Source organism: Macaca mulatta, chromosome 2 (assembly GCF_049350105.2).
Source record: "Macaca mulatta isolate MMU2019108-1 chromosome 2, T2T-MMU8v2.0, whole genome shotgun sequence".
NCBI classification, from domain to species: domain Eukaryota; kingdom Metazoa; phylum Chordata; class Mammalia; order Primates; family Cercopithecidae; genus Macaca; species Macaca mulatta.
In genome coordinates this window covers 122,969,652-122,984,767 of record NC_133407.1, presented here as the reverse complement: position 1 = coordinate 122,984,767, position 15,116 = coordinate 122,969,652, and positions in this window count along the sequence as shown.

The following is a 15,116-nucleotide window of genomic DNA, read 5'->3' as shown; positions in this document are numbered from 1 at the left end:
ATAAGGAAATAAATTCCAATCTAAACCTACATATTATGCAAAATTTAACTAAAATGGATCATAGGTATGGACAAAGAAAATGTAGTACTTATACAAAATGGTGCTTATACATAATTTGGCCATAAAAAAAGAATGAGATTCAGTCATTGGCAACAACATAGATGGAACTGGAGATCATTATGCTTTTTGTTTTGTTTTGTTTGTTGGGTTTTTTGTTTGTTTGTTTGTTTGTTTTGACACAGGCTCTTGCTCTGTCACCCAGGCTGGAGTGCAGTGACACGGTCTTAGTTCACTATAACTTCCACCTCTGAGGCTCAAGTGATTCCCCACCTTAGCCTTCCGAGTTGCTGGGATGACAAGTATGTGCCACCATGCTTGGCTAACTGGTTTTTTGTTTAATTTTTAGTACACACGAGGTCTCACTATGTTACCCAGACTGGTCTCAAAATACTGGCCACAAGCCATCTATCCACCTCAGCCTCCCAAAGTGTGGAGATTACAAGCATGAGCCACCGCACCTGGCCTGGAGAGCATTATGTTAAGTGAAATAAGCCAGACACAGAAAGACAAACATCACATTTTCTCACTTACCTGTGGGATCTAAAAATCAAAACAATTGAATTTATGGACATAGAGAGTAGAAGGATGAGAGGCTGGGAAGGGTAGTAGGAGGCTGAGAAGGAGGTGGAGATGGTTAATAGGTACAAAAAATAATTAGAAAGAATGAATAAGACCTACTATTTGATAGGACAATAGGGTTACTATAGTCAATAATAACCTAATTGTACATTTTAAAATAAAGAATGTCATTGGATTGCTTTGTAACTCAAAGAATAAATGCCTGAAGGGATACCCCATTCTCTATGATGTGCTTATTTCACATTGCATGCCTGTATCAAAACATCTCAGGTACCCCACAAACATATACACCTACTATGTACCCACAAAAATTTTTAAAAATAGAAATAAATAAAATGGATTATAGATCTAAATGTAAAGTATAAAATTATAAAATGTTCAGAATAAAGCACAGAAGAAAATATTCATGACCTGGGTTTAGGCCGTTACTAGACATGACAATAAAAGCACGACACATAAAGAACTCACAAAACTCAGCGTAAGAAAACAACCCATTTAAAAATAAACAAAAGGTTTCAACAGACAAAGAGGATATACGGAAGACAAACACATGAATATGTGTTTAAAATCATTAGCCATTAGGAAAATGCAGATTGACATGACGATGAGATATCACTACATATCTAATAGAATGACTAAAATAAACATTCTGAGAACTCCAGGTGCTGATAATCACATGAAGCCACTGGAACTCTCTGCTGCTAGTGAGACGCAAAATGGTACAGGCACCCTAGAAAATACTTTGACGATTTCTTCTAAATTCTACATTAATTACCATATGACATACAAATCTCTCTACTATGTATTTACCCTAGAGAAATGAAAACTGATGTTCATTCAAACATTTATACATGAATATATACAGTGGTTCTGTTCATAATTGTCAAAAACTGGAAACAACTCAAATGTCCTCAGCAGGTGAATGCATGAACAAACTGTGGTACATCCATACAACAAAATGCTACTTAGTAATAAAAAGGAATGCATTATTGATACTCACAGCACCTTGGATGAATCTCAAAAGCATTTCGCTGAATGAAAGAAGCTAATCTCAAAAGATTACCTACTATGTAAACCCATTTAGGTGACACTCTCAAAAAGACAAAACTATGGTGATGGAGAGATAATCAGAGGCTGAAATGAGGTAGCGGTGGGGGAAAGTGTGACTAGGATGGGATAGCAAAAGGGAGCCTTTTGGAGGAATGGAACTGTTTATTACCTTGATCATGGTGCTGGTTAAAAGGAGCTATACATGTGTTATCATAGATCTGTGTACCAACTATGCTCAGTTTTATTGTATGTTCATATAAAAGAATTTTTAAATAGAAACTTTCTCACTAGCAGTCCTTTAATATCTTAGAAATGACTAGAGTTTCTTGGCCAGGTGTGGTGGCTCATGCCTGTAATCTCAGCACTTTGGGAGGCTGAGGCAGGAGGATCACAAGGTCAAGAGATTGAGACCATCCTGGCCAACATGGTGAAACCCCATCTCTACTAAAAATACAAAAAATTAGCTGGGCATGGTGGCGCGTGCCTGTAGTCCCAGCTACTCAGGAGACTGAGGCAGGAGAATCACCTGAACTCGGAAGGTGGAGGTTGCAGTGAGCTGAGATCACACCACTGCACTGCAGCCTGGTGACAGAGCGAGACTCTGTCTAAAAAAAAAGAAATGCTTAGAGTTTCTCAGGAGATAAATATAAACAGCCTTATTATTATCTAAATTTCCAGTATATCTGATGCTCTTTTCTAAACTTTATGAATATATGATTTGTTTACATTTGTCTTACCAAGGAGAACCACACATTTAGAGAGAAGCAGCCCTCTCTCTCCCATGCTCACAAGATAAATGTCAGTCCACCTGCACTTGCTCATCAGTGACACCATCCTCGTGACAATGAAAACATGATGATGATAAGTCTTCAAACCACAGGGGAGTGCTCTGAGTACAGCAAAATGTCCCAGTGCATTATCATTTCTCTACCAGCTAAGACGAATTCTGCCCCAGATGCAATAGGATAGCAGTTGGAAGTAGGGACTTGTGCAAAAGGCTGATCATATACAATAATTCTTCTAGAGTAAGAGATGCTTGTACCAGAGTCAGGCAAGATAAAGGTGTTTAGGACTCTTTTGAAGAAACCATGTTTGAAAACTTTAAATCACAGGTGCAGCTGCAGTGGTTTCAATATGTGCTCTCAGTTAGTTGATACTCCTTCTTTCAAGAGGTGGAATCTAATTCTCCTTCCCTTGAATGCAGGCTGGACTTAGTGACTCACTTCTAACAAGTAGAATAAAGAGGAAGTGACAGGTATGTGCCTTTGGAGGCTAATTCATAAAAGTCACTGTTGTTTTCTGTCTGATCTCTCTGATCTCTCTCCTCTCTCTCTTTCACTCTCTCTGTTTCATCACTCGCTCTGGGGAAAACCAACTGCCGTATCCTGAGAACACTCAGGCAGCCATGTGGTGAGGCTCATGTAGAGAGAAACTGAGGCCTTCTGCCAGACTGCCACAGAGTGAGACTTCAGATTTGCAGCCCTTCTGACCTCCTAACCACCACCTTCTAAGCCAGAGCCTCCTGAGAAATCCTGAGCCAGAACCACTCAGCTGAGCCTTTCCTGAATTCTTGACTCCCAGAAATGATGTGATAATAGATGTTAGCTGTTTTAAGCTGCTAAGTTTGGGGCAACTTGTTACGCAGCAATAGACAAATAATACAACAACCATATTAGTGTCAAACTGTTCTTCTATTTAGAAAGAAAAGAAAAGGAAGGGGAGGCAAGAAATGAGATCAGGATTCAGTTCAACATTTTTACCAAGGCAAGTAATTCAAGTTATCTTAACTTCTTTCTCTGGAGGCCAGGGAATTATATAAAGATCCAGGGAATTTCCTAGAAATGATTTTTGAAATTAATCATCTTCCTGCATAGACATTCTCAGACTGATATTCCAGGTGGCAGCTGGGGAAGTTACACTGAATATCACCATCTACCTCCCACCAGGGATTCCCAAACTTCTTATTTATCAAATAGCTTTTTAAATAGGATATGTTATATAAACAGAGCCTAGCAAAGGACTGTGCACAAGATTGGCACTCGATAAATGTATTTTTGGTGTGAGCAATGGCTGCTGTGTTTATTCTTTTAATTAGCAAACACTGAGTTCATATTCAAGTCAAAAAGACAAAATAACAAAACCTGAAACCAAGGTAAAATCATGCTCCATTTCTCTGTACTCATACATAAGGAACCTTCTTTTCATTTAGCATATGCCATGAGATGGTTGCATGAGAAGTTACTCTAAGAGAAAAGTATTTGATGTTCGTGTCTTCTAATGCTGAGAATGGAAAATCTACCCAGCAACTCATGAATCAAAGAACACCTAATAGAAAAATAGGCTTGAGCAACACTGCTTGTTGCATTCTTTAACAGGAAAATTGAAAACACAGGGTCACAAGGGTCAGATGATTATTAGTGGAACCTGGCTCCTATGAAACATAATATGTACCATTTCCCCCATCAAAATTGTGTTACTTTGTCCAAGTCACCCAATGAGGCACAGGATAAGGTGTTTTTCTGTTGCACATAACCACCTAGGTTTCAAAAGGACATCCATTTAAAAGTGAGGTCCTGAAGAACACCAACAGTGACAGAAAAATGATATTTTTCTGTAACCTCAACATCACAGAGAATAGTTCCATAAGAAATAGTTGACAGAAACAGAAACTTTATTATCGAACACATATAGCACTATTCGGCAAAAATCTGATGCTGGTGGCAACTTCCAAAACTAGGCCTTCTAGAGACTCTCATTCTGTACTAGAGTTTTAAGAAACTCAGAACACTTTACAGATCAAGGTGCCTTTATGACTTTGTTTTGTGGATGGATCTGTATGTCAATAAGAAGTTTTTGAAAATATCAAACAAATAGCAACTATCAAGGAAGTAGGAGAGAAGAGGGGTACAACAAAGAAAAATCAAACTTGAGGTACAATTTCACATGAACTTGCACATGGGGTTTAATAAGGTTTCAAAGTCAGCTAATTATAAAACTCTCTAGTTTAAATAATTGGCCCATGAAAGCTTTTATTAAAATGTCACCTGGATATCCCACTCCAAAAACATCCAGTGCCATCTTGGTGTGAGTAGCCAGCTGCTGGCTTCTGAACAAAGGTTTTGAGTTTAGACTCAATATGGTGCTGTTGCTTTGAAATCTTGGAAGGAAGGAAACTACTCAGTGTCTCTTGCTTGATCCAAAGCATTCCTCATAAAAGCCTGCAGTGTCTCAACTGAAAATCAAAATGAGAACATCTTATATACATTAATGGTGGCCACAAATTTCAAAGAAGGAGAAATGCATATAGAGCTGAGAAAAATAAGTGTGTAGCAACGTATTTTATTTCTAAGAGACATCTAGAATTTCACAGCTATGAAGAGAAAGGTAGAAAAACAAATAATTATTTGAAAGAAAATGAAAACTTTGCTTAATCAATCTGTTAAAGGCTGATGTGAAAGCATTTTTCTTCTCAAAGCAGAACCAGCTTACTCATTACCTCTTTCCTCCAATGAGTAATCCCTCCCTCTCTTCTCATTGCCAGAAATACCCACTACCTCTTTCCATATTGAAAGTGAAACCCAACGTTTTCTTTTCTAATAACAGCATCTGCGAAAATCACACTCTGTCCTGGATTTGCACAGCACTTTCCTGCTTCATCCTCATAGAGTCAGGCACTGAGTAAATGCATAACAAATATCTGTGAGAGTGAACACACTGGACCTAAAGGTAAACAATGACCATAAAAGTAATTCGGTGCCATTAGGGGTTAAGAGCATGAGTTAATCTCCTCTGTATAAAATTTCCAGAGGCCACTCAGACTGACAAATTTAAATTCATCCTGAGTTGGAGGGTTCATTTCCCCTGAAGCTACACAGGCCACACTTGGACACCTTTAATTCTTAGAAAAGTACTCATCTATATTAAATGGAAATTTGCTCCCTAGAATCTCTACCCATCAGGCTCTGTTTTGACCCCTGGGGCTCCAGGACAAATCCCATGCTTGTCCATATCACAGCTCTCTGGTGACTGGATATCCCAGCCCTTTGGTGACTGGAAGGCTGCTGTCTCATCTCCCATGAATGGCATTTTCCCAGTGGTCAATCCTAGTGAAACAGGAAAAGTTCCCTTGTTCCCCTTGCAGGGCATGCGATAGGGGTGTGGCTTGCTTCTTCAGTGCCCGCTGCTCAAACCTCTAGGGAAGCATACAGACAGGCAGGCTGTGGGGCTCCAACCCAACGGCAGTGTCCAGGGGTGAATGTTTACAGCTGAAGCCCCAGTGGATGTGTGTAACAGGGAGCTGTTTTAGTTTAGCTGTCCATAGGTGGCTTGTGTTAGTCAGCTCAATTAGACCCCTGCCTTATCACAAGGACAGAGGGCTTTCTGTATCCTGGGGTTCTTGCCTTGGTGCACTGGAAGAATCAGATCACACGTGGGCTTGGAGAATGAATGTGAGGTTTTATTGCATGGAAGTAGCTCTCAGCAGATGGAGAAGCCAGAAGGGAGATGGTTTTCTCGTGGAGTAAGGCCGCTTGGCCGCCCAACTCTTTTCCAGCCACCTCAGCCAAACTCCGCATTGTCCTGCCAGTCAATGGCCTGGCAGTGTGCTAGTGTCGTGCTACACTGGTGCATTCCTCTCGACATCCAGCCACCCATGTGTTCCTCTGCTGATGTGCTCCTCTTGATGTCCAGCCACCTTTGTGTCTGCCTGTGAGGGTTTTGGGGTTTTTATAGGCACAGGATGAGGGCGTGGCAAGGCAGGGTGGTCTTGGGAAATGCAATATTTCGCCACAAATGCAGGAGTGCCTGTTCTCACCTAGGTCCGTGGGCACAGGCCGGGGGTGGAACCCTCACCAGGGACCATACCCTTTTCTTCCCAGCACTTCCCTGCCCCCCTTCCATATCACTAGGTCCTTAGTGGTTCTTCTGTGGGCATGTTTCTGGCAGTGTTTTTTGAAGTCTAGTTCGAAAGGCCTCTACATTACAATTACCTGAGGAGAACCTTCATTGTGCAAATTTCAGGGTTCCGTGTTCAAACCTGCTGTATCAGATTCTCTGGGGTGGAGTCCTAGAATCTGACTAGATTTAGCAAATGCCCAGATGACTCTTAAGCATACCACAGAATTCTCACCAGCCTTATCACTCACCTCTCAATGGACCCCTTTGAACAATCACACGGGACATCTTCCAGTAGCCAGGTGTAACCTGCAAGAGATGCGCAGTAGATAGTTCAAATGACTGTATGAAAGAAACACAATTAAACTTTGGAAATGGTCTATGCAATCAGAGCTGTAATTAACTCAAAATGGCATTCACTCGGTGTTGAGGGCAGTGTGCCACAGGATGCCTCCGTGCGTGGAGTGAACTAGGTGGCTTTATGGGTGATGCCTGTTTAATCTTCCTGACCAGCAAGATCACTATTTTGCCCATGTTCTATAGATGAGAAGGCTGAGACTCCTTAGGGATGAGTTATTGATTTGTTTAATATCACAGAGCTGGGAAATAGAACCCAGATCCCTCTCAACCCGAAGCCTACTGACCCTCCATTTCCCACCTAGAAGTACCGAAAACAACATCCTTGATTTCTACAATTTTATTTTTCGATATGGTCCCTAACAGACTCCTGCTGCAATGTATGGAAGGAGAACCTGCAAGAATGATGATCTTATTTTAAACTTTTGTCTCTGACTCATTCACTGGATTCCTGAGTGACGTGTTTAATATGCAGATAACATTTTCATGGTGTGATTGGCAATTATCTGCCATTCCCTAGCTCAGGACTCTGGACTCAAGTGAATGGGATGTGATAAAATGACACTTAAAATGGAGCTGGAGGAGTTCAGTGTGAGCTTCAAAGACAACCCACAATGGTGCACGGGACTGGAAAATTTCCCCCTAAATTCAGTCTGCCTACAATGCTATTTTTAATCCTTTTACATGGCAGCAGGAAAGAAACACCTAATGGAAATAACTTTAGGTAGCAGTAGGTAAGAGAGAAAACCGCTGTGTTAAAGGAAAGAGCACTGGTACAGGAAACAAGATTTTTAAATTGGTTCAGTTCTTGATACCCCAGGCCAATATTTTGAGCAAGCGGGGACAGCAAAAGCACTACCTATGAAGGCTATTCCATCCAACCTCCTACCCCAAGACGGAAAATGCCAAATAAGCAAAGACACCTACACAAAAAGTTCATATCTTTATTTAGAAACTCTCATTCCACTGTTAGGAGAAAGCTCCTAGTAAAGAGAGCCAGTGGCTCAGTAGAGATGAAACTTTCAAGTGGAAAGAGAAATCACACAATTAAGAAAGACGCAGATTTCAGTTCCTCAGGCTCTCATTCCCATAGTAGGCATGAAGCCCCTTTCCCCACCCAATATACCTTCCCCCTCAAATCTAAAAAGCAGAGCATTCTCAGTTCAGCCTGGGAGCCTATGAATGCTGCATAATGGTGATGGGGGACTCAAGAACCTCCAGCATTTCATGACAATGTTTATGAGGTGAACTTTGTTCCATCCACAATTACTTGTCCTCTTCTCCTGGGTTCAGCAAGGTAACCAGAATAATGGCAGGAGGTGTGACTGCCTCAAAGAAAGCAGAAGAGAAATAAAGCCTGGTGTTCCATTTATTAGAAGTCACAGCCATATTACATTATCGTGGATGTACCTTGCTGGTTCTCCACCCTGGCAGCACCAAATTGGAACTAAGAGGGAGTTTCAGTGGAGAATCTGTGCAGCTATTTCTGGGAACAAAAACAGACCAACAGCAGCAGGGGCCATGTTAAGACAAATGGCCCACTCTTGAGTGGCGTACCATAATGTCTCTACAATTAGATGGATGAGAGGTTACAGTACGCCATAGATAGCCACAGGACATCCACTGATAATCACACATTTTGTTCTACCAACAGATAACAGCAGCCCACAAATGAGATGAGCCTCCTCTGTATACACACATCACATGAAATCAATACTTAATTACAGCAGGGCCTGCATGTGTTGTCGGTCGGTTTTGGTTAGGAGGTTACACAAAACTTCTCCAGAGCAGTGAGTTAAGATGTAAAGAGGGTTGGAGCATGATGGCAACTGACCACTCCTGAGTTTTAGATTCAGTGAATTGCCATTTGGACACTAGGCTTTGGTTGCAGAGCAGCACTTCAATACAAATAATTACGCCATTAAGGGGAAGAGCAGTCACCGCCTGGGATGGCAGTTGCTAGGATGCTACTTCAGGTCACATTTGTTTGTGGATATTCCAAGCCCCGTAATACAGACCTGGGGAGAAGTGGGCAGCATCCAAGGAGTGTCCCTGGGGGAAAAGCAGTGTGGCAAAAGGAAAAGAACAGAGGGCATCGAATCAAGTGACATAGGCATGGATCCCAGCTCTACTGCCCCGGGCAAGTCACAAAATATCTTGCAATTCAAGCTTCTAATCCATAAGAAAGGGGTGATATTCACTGTCTCTAAGCCAGAGGGCACTGAGATGCTACAGTGAGATCAGATAGGCAGAAAGTGCTTTGTAGACAATAAACCTCCAGACCACTGTAAGAGACTATTTTTATTTCAGGAAATGATAGAACCTGGGTGGACAATATTGTGAATAACTGAGAAGAATAGCTTCATTTATTGAGTTCCCAGTGTAACGTTAGGCAAGGTCATACTGAAACACATGCAAAAAAAGAAGACAGAGGAACGAAGTTGGAGGAAAGATTCCAGTTACAGCCAAGGACATAGGCAGGGGAATCTAGAAAATTATTTCATAATTCATCTATGCCACGTTCATGTAACTACACCAAAGAGCATTTCACTTGAAAGATGTATATTCATTCAAGAATTTTCCTATTGACCTATTAAACATTTTTCAGGTAATTTGTATAGCCACCTCTTTTTGGAATGTAATGCTTTTCTTTTATGTCATACAGAATCCTAGGGGTTTATTTATTTGACAAAACACCTAATCATTCCTTGAAAAAAATGAATTTGGTGGGTAGAGCACTGAGAATTGTTTTTAGAAAATAGCATGAAAAGATACGGGAGGGAGAGCATATTAGAGAAAACAAGAGAAAAGGTCCAAGGGGCTCCTCTATAAAATGGCTTAAAGGTCTTGCCTTCAGAGGAGAACCTGGGTTGCTTGTGGAGGATGATACAGTTTTTCAGTAGGCCCAGCCTCACTGTGTACCAGCAGTGTGACTTTGGGCAGTGGGTTGATTTTTAGGGGCCTCAGTGGCCGTATTAACAAGAATAAACATGAGGACTTAAAAGGCTTGTTGCAAGGACCCTGTGGGCCAATTCCCAGGGCTACACTAGCAGAGTGGGTACTGCATACTTATACACGCTTTCAGTGTTTTCTCCGTCAGCCCTATGGCAATGCCTTTCTTAGTGTGAAGGCTTCCTTGAAACTAACCAAGGAAATCTGGGTGAGGTTTTCTCCCTTGACTTGTACTGCTCAACCCCCCAGCAAAAGCAGAGAAACTCATTTCACGACTGAAAAATCAGCCCAGTGTGGAAATGAAAACTTCATTCAATTCACAAGAGTTGGCCTGTGTGAAAACAAGACACAGCCGTCAGACACCTGTGCCCAGTTTTACTAAAACCAAAATTTTCCATAGGTGGGCTAAGGTGAAATGTACATTCTAGTACCCAAGCCTCACTAGGCTCCTCCTTGTACATTTACTAAATAGCATACATTTGACAGTGGTAGTGTGTTGGGGCATTGTAGAAAGTATGAGTATTATAACATGGTCCTAAATTATAGTGACACCACATTGCATAAATTACATGAATTCAAGATTATGTGACATATAATATTTTGAGCCTCTCTTAACGTACAAAATTTGAAATAATGCAACCTCCTGCTACCCAATTAAATTTTGTTGGCAATCACATAATTTAATCTCAGCATAAAGAAGGCAAGTGAACTGTAAACAGAGTTTACAGTAGGACTACACGGGAACATTCATTTAGCTGGCAAACAAACACCCTCCCACTTTTGGCTGATATTATTCTTTGAATAGGTGAATTTTGAGTTATACAAGAACTCTAACAACATATTTCTCCAATAAAGTATGACCTCTCTGTGTGTGTTTCTCATTTATCATTTAAGAACCAAAAATCCAGGCAGATTCCTGAAGCTTGCAGACTGCTGGGAACCAGCAACACAGGACATTGTTTTAGAAAGAGGAAAGCGAAGGCTTTGCTTTATAAGGTACAGCCTAAGTCTGGTGGATACATAGCATTTCACGCATCTCATCTGTCAAGGACACACATTCATGGAGTGTACACTGATCTCATTACCCAGGGCATGCTCAGGACCTCAGACCTGCTCCTGGGTTTCTGTGTCTGTCTTTAGGCTCTTGCAGTCACTACTAGAGGATTCTCAAACTCACAGGAACATTTGGAAACCACTATAAGGTTTTATAAAGTGCTTGCATATACTTTGATATAGATTGCTCTTGGTATCTATGATAACTTTGTGAGATATGTAAGATGGGGAAACTAAGATGCAATGAGAATAAGAGTGTTGCAAAAAGTCACAAAACTGAGTAGTATGAGACTCAATCATCAGATTCCAGCAGGAGCTTATGACATCATGCCAAGTTCTGTTTGTACCTTGGAAATAGTCTAAGAGGAGATGGTCATTTCTCCACTCAGGGTTAGGATCATCACTCAGGGTTAAGGTGAATAAAACTTACTCACCCTCACACCGTTGACTGTATGGGTTTGCTGTTTTGGCTACCCAGTGTCCATCCTTGTAGAGACCCTCCTCCATTGGATACAGTCTGGTGGGACAGTTGATGGAAGTATCCTACTCTCTCTTTCCAAGAATGAGCTTTTGAATAAATAGGTCATTGAATGCTCCCTTCCAGGAATCTTAATTTAAACCAAGGATTAAGTAGAATGAAAATGACTGGGGCTCACTCAGGGAGCCTTGGCACTGTGATGCTGCTGCAAAATAATTCCTGTAAACTAGAAATACCTTGATTCTTGCCCTTTTCCAAGCCTGCTTCTTCAGCCTCCCACTGATTGTGTAAGCAATCCCATTCCTTCCAACATATTTCTGCTTGGTTACATTAGCCAAAATCCATTTTTTTACTTGCAATCAAAGAAACCTAGCTTGGAACCCAACTAAGTCTACATCTTTGTATTTACACGGTGCCAAAAGAATAAGAAGGATGAGATTTCCAGTGTGTGAATGTGTATGTGTATACATCTACATGCTTTTATGCTCAGAAGTGTATACCTCATGCCCAAGAGAAAATTCTTTGCAGCTTTTATGATATCTTGTACAACTACTGAAAAAAACATTTTGCTAATGTCTGTTTAGTATTTGATACTTTGATCCGTTATTTTCCTTCTTCATTTATTTTTTCACAACCAAACTCAATTATATCTCTGTGATGATTGGATTATACAGTTGTGTTTACAGATGTCATATTATTCCAATGATTTCTAGTCTTCTGGTAATGCACTAGGCCTACCTGTTGTGTGTTTTGAACAACAAAAGCAACAACAAATGAATGAAAATATTCCCTCTGACTTTGCAAAGACTGAAGTAATTACCCAGAATTTGTGGATCAGAAAGCCCCAATATTTCTGTCAAACTTAAATTGACTTTATCACTTTTCCCCCACTCAATCGCTCACTTTCTTGATGGCACGCTTTTCCCATGATCCCAGTAATTCCAAAGCAATTACATTTCCAAGAAAAGAAATGCAGTAAGCAAAGTAAATTCATACAGTGGAGCTCTGAATGCATTTCTGCCATCTTTGGTTTGATGTCTGATCCTAGAAAATGCACACTGAGTGGCAGGGAGATCATTTGTAATCTTTATGATGATGACAGCAACAAATACTTCAAAACGCCCTCTCATGACTGAAGATGCTTGCCGAATTCTCTATAATTCTCAAAAAAAAATTGTATTAGGTATCAACATATGCACAGAAGGAGGCTATCCTCCTCAAGTTTATGATCACGTGTCTAGAGGATTTTAGACTCGAAATGGGCTGGAGTATTTAGTTCCCACAGAGATTATCATATTGATAAACTGCTTCCCCAAATTTCTTGTTAAGGTTTTACCTGAACTTGGATGGATTCATGTGTCTTTGTTGACACAACATTTTGGGAAACATAATAAATAAATTGAGGTTACAGAAGGAAAGATGGAAGGAAGGGAGGGAAGCAGAAAGAGAGGAAGAGAGGGAGAGAGGGAGGGAGGGAGGAAGGGAGGGAGGGAGGGAGGAAGGAAGGGAGGGAGGGAGGGAGGAAGGAAGGAAGGAAGGAAGGAAGGAAGGAAGGAAGGAAGGAAGGAAAGAAGGAAGGAAAGAAGAAAAGAAGTGGTGAGAAAACTATCATCTTCTATTTCAACTTATGATGTGTAGGCTAGGCAATTACACATTATCACTGAAAAAACCTAAATCCCACAAGACTTCTCCATCACTCAGCCCCTACTACATTCTCTCTGCTGATTTATATCAGCTATTTTCTTTTCTGGATATGCAAACATATGTTAATATTATCCCATAAAGAGCATCATTTAGGAAAGCAAATATCAGTCATTGTACAGGACAGACACAGCCCAGTGGAGAAGGATTTTAAACTTTGGTTTTGGGAAAATATCTATGCTGCTCTTTCCTCTCGTGGATGCAAATACTAAAAAATTAACTATATCTACAAAATGTACTTCTGTAAAAGAAGCATGCAAGCTTAATTAAGAATTTAACTGTGAATGTTACAGTAAAAGAATTACAATTGTGTCTAATATGAAAGGTTTTAATTTTTCCCCTGTCTAATTTATTCATTATTTAGGTAAAATTATGATAATCAGGTATTAGATGCCATATTACACAAATGAATGGTATGAATGTAGAGTTTTAAAAATTAGCATATACTCCTGCTTTTTATTTTACCAAATTTAGGAAAAGCATAGGTTATACATATTAATGAGGCTTTAACACCATTTACATTTGCCAACTAATCATCATTCTATCATTCTAAATATTCAGTTCTGCATTCAAGCTACCTACATAATACCAGCCAGTTTACCAACAGAGTATATCTTTACTATCTACAAATGCCAGAAATCTCCCACTCTAAACCCAACACAGATCTGGGCAGGCACCATTGCCTCAGGGGAGGCTCCCCACCACTCCTTGCCCTGGATTTGAGAATCCTCTTGCATGCTCTCAGAGCAAGCTTTTCCTCCTCTCCAAAGAACTCACCATCCTGTAGTGAAAGGCTGTTTCTGATGGCAGGCTATGAATTCAGAATGCAAAGCCGTGTCTCTTCCCTGCTGTAGCCTAGTGCCTGGTCAAGATGTTTATTAGATGTAGGAGTTGTCAAATGAATGGGTGGATGGATGCAACAAATATTGAATATGTATTAGATGTTCTATCTCTGGGGATATGGTTATAAACAAGATAGGATCCCAGCCCTTAAAAGCTTACATTCTATTAAAGGACTGCTCTCATCTGTTTTCATAAGATTCCAAGATTTGTGTCTAAGAGAGGGGAACCCCCTTTCATGACTCTTGCACCATTTTTAACCCTGTATCTCTACATTGAAGTTTTTATACAAGGTCAGTAACAATGAAGTACTACTCTTACTTCCCACATGTCACTTTTTTGTAATTCAGCCTTCCTTGGGCCCCTCTGAGAGAAGAGAAGTGGCTGGGCTAAGGCAAGGTCTGGTATTTCTGAGTTCCTGATCAAATTCTTGTCTTCTGGAAGTGATCCTACCCTAGCTTTGGCAATTGGCCCTCATATAATTCTCTGTCTGAGTTCCTGTCTTGTTAATTCATTTCATATCATTCAACTGTGTAATGTGAGAAATGCTCTTTGATTATCAGCTTGCGTCTATACAGCATATAAGCCAGCACTTAGTATAGCTGTACCATGAGAATTGAATCTTGTCCATTGTTTGCTCATCCTTGTTCCAATATAGCTGGACAAATTCCTCAGAGCTCTACACATTTCCTGCAGTAACAACCTGTCATTGCCCACCCAATGCTACTCTAACCCCAGTTTACTATTTATACTGCGGCCAGAATTACCCTTTATAGAATATGTAGATCACAGCACCCCACTCCCTGACCCAAAACTCTATGAAGACTTCCCACCATACTTGAACAGTCCTTACCCCACCGTATGAACCCTCACATGAGCCAACTCTATTATCTTCCTTGAGTCTTTTTTCCTCACCATCAGCCCTTTCCTCCAACACTGGCCTCGCCTTGCTACTCCCAGAATATATAAAGCCCGTTGCCATCTTCAGGTTCTTTCTGCCAAAAACACCCTTTCCTTAGATATTCCTATGTTGGCTTCATTCAGTCACTACTCAAATATCACTTCTTTAGAAAGACCTCTCCTTGTTAATGCATCAAAAATACTCCTTGCCACATTCTATTGGCTTTCTGACATCATTTTTCTCAAATCACTT